Genomic DNA, 6024 nt, shown 5'->3' with positions numbered 1-6024 from the left:
TATTACATTTTAGCATCTATTTCTCATTTTGCTAGTTTGATGACATGGTTTGGCCATCAAGCTTTGGTTGTATCAGTGATTGATATTCTTATTCTTGCACATTTCGAATTCATTGAACAACGGAAGTCTATGTTTAATATTTGTGGTATCTGCTCAGTGATAAATAGAAATATGTGGCAAGGTTGAAATTGATAATAGTCTTGTACTGTTAATAAGAGGCAGGGGCAAGGACGTTTCTGTGCACTCTCATGTATCCAAATAGAGCAATATCTAACAACAAAATCTGCACCTAAAAATAGGAGAAAACTTGCACAACTACTAAAAATAGCACATCTACGTATAGACATGTCTACAAATAGAAAATTGCTTAGAACCAGAAACTAGTCCAGCTTCTAGCTAATTTCCATAAACTAAATAGAATGCATTCCTTGCCATATTCAAAATTCTTTCAATGAACCCTAAGCTCTCCAATGACTCGTTAGTAATGAAAATTAATTCTACTTCCTTCACCAACATTCGAATAAATTATGGATGTCTAGGCACTGTAGCTTGTATTACCTGCAACACCTCCAGTCTCCTACAATTGTCCACATAGTAACTTGGCACATCAAAAATTGACCCATGTTCTTGGCGAATGGATTCGTACTCATTTGGATGTGAAACACTCAAAAGGTTGTGCTGGTGCGAGGCGATATACCACTCCCTTTTCATAGGCTTCAATATTTCAAAATCTCTTAGAGCTATTAACACAGAATATGGTATCTTGGCTACCATTGTTGTTTTCAAATTTGCATCTGCTACAGTAGCAGTCATGAATGCCCCATTCTTTCAACATCTGCTTCCTTTCTGAAAGGGGTGGATTGCAGAGATGTAAGGAAAAGTGATCTCATCACCAGCTTTCATATCCCTCACTGCAATCACGAACATGGAAAACTTATTAGTAAATGTAAGTGCCCATATTGCCAAAAGATCTAGGAGCCATTCTTGGTGCCATAATGACTGGAAAAATTACCAACTTCTAATCAAAAAGGTGTTAAGAAATATACACAATTGGTTGAACATGGAGTGAGAAGAAACATGTCCCATAATGCAATAAATTAAAATGTCAAGAAGATGGAAACCTGTGTGAAAAATGGTCAATATTAATACATTTTATGTGAGAGTTAAAATATCATATATAGCATTTAATACAAACTTGTAAAGAATGAAAGTCGCAGTTTACTAAAAAGTAAACTAGCTCTACCCCAACTTATCCTTGAGTAACGGATTGTGCATAGCTCAGATTTTCATTACAGTAATTAAAAATTTAGAACAAAGCTAGAAGTAATCGTAAAATACACCATCCTAAATATGTGCAGGAATTTCAAATTCAGACAAAAACTATAGCTGATCTAGAAAATGACCCACTGGCTAAGAATAAGCATATTTCTGTCCACAAGACCATCACTGACATACATAGCCAAAACCAAAAATCTTAACATTTTTAAGTGTCCATGAGACTTTAGTTTGTCTAATCAATGATATACATTAAACACTTGATCATGTATAATTGGAACTTGACATTGTAAGTCCTGCAGATTAGCACAAGTTCAGTATTGTACTTATGAAAAGAGAAGATAAGGTGTGGAATGTTAGTAGTTGTGTGCAAGACAAAACTACGCTCGTAGTTTCCTACAAAGGATTCCCTTCTAATTTTTGCCATTGGACATTGTATCAGCAAAATTATGTATGCAGATCATTTGCTTAAAACTTCAAATTTCAGATAATGTACACATAAAATAGAGAGAAAGAGAGATGATAATAATCAGTGTTGAAAAAATCTACAAATTCTTATGATATTTCCAATTTTTCTTGAGTTTTTCAGGGTGCCAATGTTTCCAATATTTTCTAAGCTTTCAGTCCAAGATTATGTGTGCTGATATTTCCCAATGATTTCCAATATCTTCCTCTATATTTCAGATAAGTTTATTTCTGGAGCGTTGGCAATATATTCCCTTTGCAAGACTGATAATAATATTAACTTTATTATTTGGAAGGTTCATCCACCCTTGTAGGGTTACATATGTTTTTAGATGTCAATATTGTATTCAATTGCAACTTCATAAAACTAACCTTTCAACTTCCAAACTTGACACCTTATATGCCTACCTAAAAAGCCACTACTTATTACATGTATTAATTTACATAAGTCCTATAAAAAGGTGACCATCATAATCCATTAGTAATTACCCACATTAATTCATACATAGTCAGCCAGTAGGACAACAAATAGTTAACTCCTCTGTTTCACCCATAGATCCAATTTAAGGCATTGATCTTATTGATTGGGTGAGGTATTCTAAAGGAATCTTCTCATAGCCATCAAGGAGGTAGCTAGGCTTAAAGAGTGGGGATTTGGGCGACAGTGGGCCCTCATCTTGTGTGTGTCAATCAGAGTAGGTTGTATGGACCTCAACAATCCTACTGATTTGATTAGAGACAGGGATAAAACCTTTTAAAGGGAGGGCATGCTGTGTACCTCACCACATAAGCTTTTAGACATTACATAATATAAATCAGCTATTTTGTCTGTAAGCTCATAATTTTGTAATAATGTTCTTGTCTTAGGTCTTTATAATACCATATTTTGATATCTGTAAAATGCCATTGTTGTGTAATAAGGGTCTTATCACTTTTATTAGTAACTAGAGCTTTTAAGTTTTAGGGTTTCCACCTCATTTGGTATAAAGAGTCCCCTTTCATTTGTAACATTTATCATTTCAGAAATACAATCAAAAAGTTCCTTTGGAGAAGTTTTGTCCATTAATCCTGATTTGCAGGTACAATCCACCCATTGGGTGTGCAGGTGCCTCCACTAGTTTCGTTCTTTTCTTTTTTATATCTTTTGAGTTTCACTCCTATCATATTTCTGTTGTTATTTTCAATTCCTTGGGTAGTTGCAATGATAGATTCTTTTTTGGATACAACCATACTGCATTCGATGTAGTACTTTGTCACACACTTGCATCTTTTCTCCTTCATTAGTTTTGCTATATTTTTATGATTAATAACTAGCTAGCAAGAAGTATGGATTTTGAATAAAATGGGGTTTTTCTAATCTGTTTGTGAGGAGTGTCAGTTTCTGAAATAACAACTTATTTTGCTTTGTAGCTCTTGAAGGACTTCCCAAAGGATTTGGTGTCACTGAGAAGAGCCTAGGTGCTTTGCTTTTACATTGGCCGACCTGATCTTTCTCTTCAGCTTGTAGAGCAGGTATTGCTTCCCCTTTCTGTCAGGTATATGTCTAATATGCATTCTGAAGACCTTGACATGGTATATAGGTTTTAGAGACCTATTATATTTATTACTAATCTAATTGAATAGTATTTCAAAAAACATATGGTGTATCTCATAAAAGATGCATGATGATTTAATTTTCTCATACGGGGTTTTCTATGGAATTGAAAATTGCTTTGGTGAGCAGTTAAGAAAGATATTCTTTCATTTCCTTCTAGGTTTTTTTATCTACTATGCATGCCAGAAAAGAATTAAACAACCAATAGAAGTTAGCCTGTAACAGGAGTCAGGACATTTCTCTTACACTCTACCTTTCAATCTGAAAATTATATGTTCAGAAGAGTCTGAGATTTTCTATTCATAGATTCTGACTTATCAAGGCAGGTTTTGCCAACAAATCAAGGTGAAAACTATATATATGGAATGCTTTCATTTTCTTTACTGGAGGTTGGGCGAATGGGAGATGCAGAATTGGCTTCAAGGAAAGGCTTGACAATCAAAAGTGATGACCCATGGTCTCAGCATGCGGTGTGTGCCACAACACAGCAGACACTTAGCATGCTGTATTTTAAATTTTTATCCAAGATTGATGGCTTATTTTTTCATTGCATTTGAAAAATCGTATTTTGTTTTGGTTGGGGGCACCTACTTTATTTGTGTTAATCATTTTACAACATGTCTTTGATCTCCATTAGTTTTTGGTATAGCTATGTCATGTGTTTCAGCATGAATGTCGCTTTAAGGAGGCAGTCCAATTTATGAAAACATGTTTGGATTCATGGAATGCTTGTTTTTCATTCATGTGAAGTAGTCTTTTCCCTCTTCTATCATTGTTCAGTGATCCATACATTACAGATGGTAGGTAGTTTTCAAAGTGGGTTCGATCATGCACTGACATATTTTAGGGTGCCAGGTATACTCACAATTGGTGGCATCTAGCGTTATGTTACTTGGAAGGCCATGCACATTTGAGTAAAGTGCTCCATATATATGACTCCCATATCTTGGCTTCTTTGCAAAGAGAGAATGTTGATCCTTCACACGTCATGATTACTATAACCTTTCTCCATTTTTGCTAAATTGGGAGAGTGACCTGGTCTAAGATATTATTAAGATTACTTGCTCTTGGTTTTCATTTGCAATCGGCTGTCTTTTGGGTTCTCAAGTTTACTTGAATGCTCTAGGGTTGCTGTTGAATATTCATGTGCATGGACATTCTAGTATTATTGATGGTAGAATGAGAGATCTTTCATATCACCTTCTGGATCAAGTGAGTACTTACAATCATGATATACATATTGGAAATGTATGGTCCAAAAGGTTTATGCTGATGTCTGATAAGCTAATTGCTTCACCTTGTCCTATATTATTCTGAATAAATGTGATTTAAAACACTAGATGAGATTATGACTATAACAGACATTTACCTATGCAGATTTGACTTCATGATTTATATATTAGACCAAACAATCAAATGGGATTGACATGTAAATATCAGAAAGAATTATATAGCCATACACGACAGTCACCAAAGAAAGGGGCTTTTTAGAAACATGGGAAAAATAGATTACAAATGGATTAAAAGACTATTGTTTGAGTGAGAAGTTAAGAATGATTTAAGTGTTGCAACCCCAAAACCTCAGTCAATATTAAATTGACATCATGAAGTAAGAAGAGGTAGCAGAGCACATCTAGAAAAGCATAAATATTTACATAAGAAAGACACATTATCCAAGAAAAGAAAGGCTGACTCAGACCCAAAATGCAGCTTGCAATGAATTGTGATCAAGGCTGGCATCAAAACACAGTGTTGAAATTGAGATGACCAGGGAAGAAGCTCCAGTCATTGGACAATGTAAAACATGGCTAACAACCATGAATGCAACTTCTAAAGTGAATATGATCAGAATACATTTCCACAACATACGTTTATGAACACCCAACTGCCAGAGTGATACTAGTAGATCATGAAAAACATGAAATCTTGAGAAGTAATTGCTCTCAAAAGTTTGTGTCTATGCAATATATTAAAATACAAAACACATTTAATAATAAAGGAGACTAGAAGCAACTAATAGTTTGAGTTGGTAGTAGGTAGTTCAATTTTTTTGTTTCTTCTTCTTCTTAGGGGGCTGGGAGGGGGGTAAATCTGATTTTTGGGGTTTGTGGAAATAATAACATAAACAAGCTATTGTATTTCCCAATGTAGAATTTCGATGCAGATGGAATGCAGGAATGATTGATAAACCCTGGAAGCAGGTATGCTCCACAAAAAATCTTGGCCACTGAAGGTTCGTTTTGGTTTGGATACTGCACACCTGTAGCATATAATCTCACAGAATCAACTAATTGGAGATCCCATTTAGGCCATTCCTCCTGTAATTTAGTGGCACCTTCTTGTGATTTGCTTTCTTGGTATTGCTCAGGCCAATACAGATGTATATCAGGGGCCAGCCTGGAATGATGGAAAAGAGCCCATGTTCATTTTTGTAAAATTGGGGATCGTTTAGCCTCAATGAAGAGTTTATGATGTAATTCTTGCACTTCAATGTCGGAAAGGCCATCAAATTGATGCATCCCTAAACTGATATGGTCTAGAGCCTCTCCTTCTTTCATGGTGTCCACAATAGGATTACAGAACAGAACTAGATCTCCTGCCATGCAATCTTGTGTAATAAACAATCCCCTGTCCAAACAAGATTCATCTGATGCCTTGATTTCTATGGGACCTACAAAACCAGAGCTGCA

At 35.3% G+C, this 6024-nt stretch overlaps 1 long non-coding RNA gene across 1 annotated transcript; it reads left to right on the top strand.

The window, feature by feature from the left end:
* Positions 1-3686: 3686 nt before the first annotated feature.
* LOC149266050 (uncharacterized) lies at positions 3687-4051 on the top strand. The gene is made up of 2 exons (XR_016252386.1): positions 3687-3804; positions 3984-4051. It is a non-coding gene; the product is annotated as an uncharacterized LOC149266050 (long non-coding RNA).
* The last annotated feature ends 1973 nt before the right edge of the window (positions 4052-6024 follow it).

Source organism: Pinus tabuliformis, chromosome 6 (genome assembly GCF_031772625.1).
Source record: "Pinus tabuliformis cultivar Carrire ecotype Pingquan chromosome 6, CPIR1, whole genome shotgun sequence".
Lineage (NCBI taxonomy): Eukaryota > Viridiplantae > Streptophyta > Pinopsida > Pinales > Pinaceae > Pinus > Pinus tabuliformis.
Note: the sequence above shows the minus strand (reverse complement) of the source record. Positions and strands in the feature narration are given on the sequence as shown.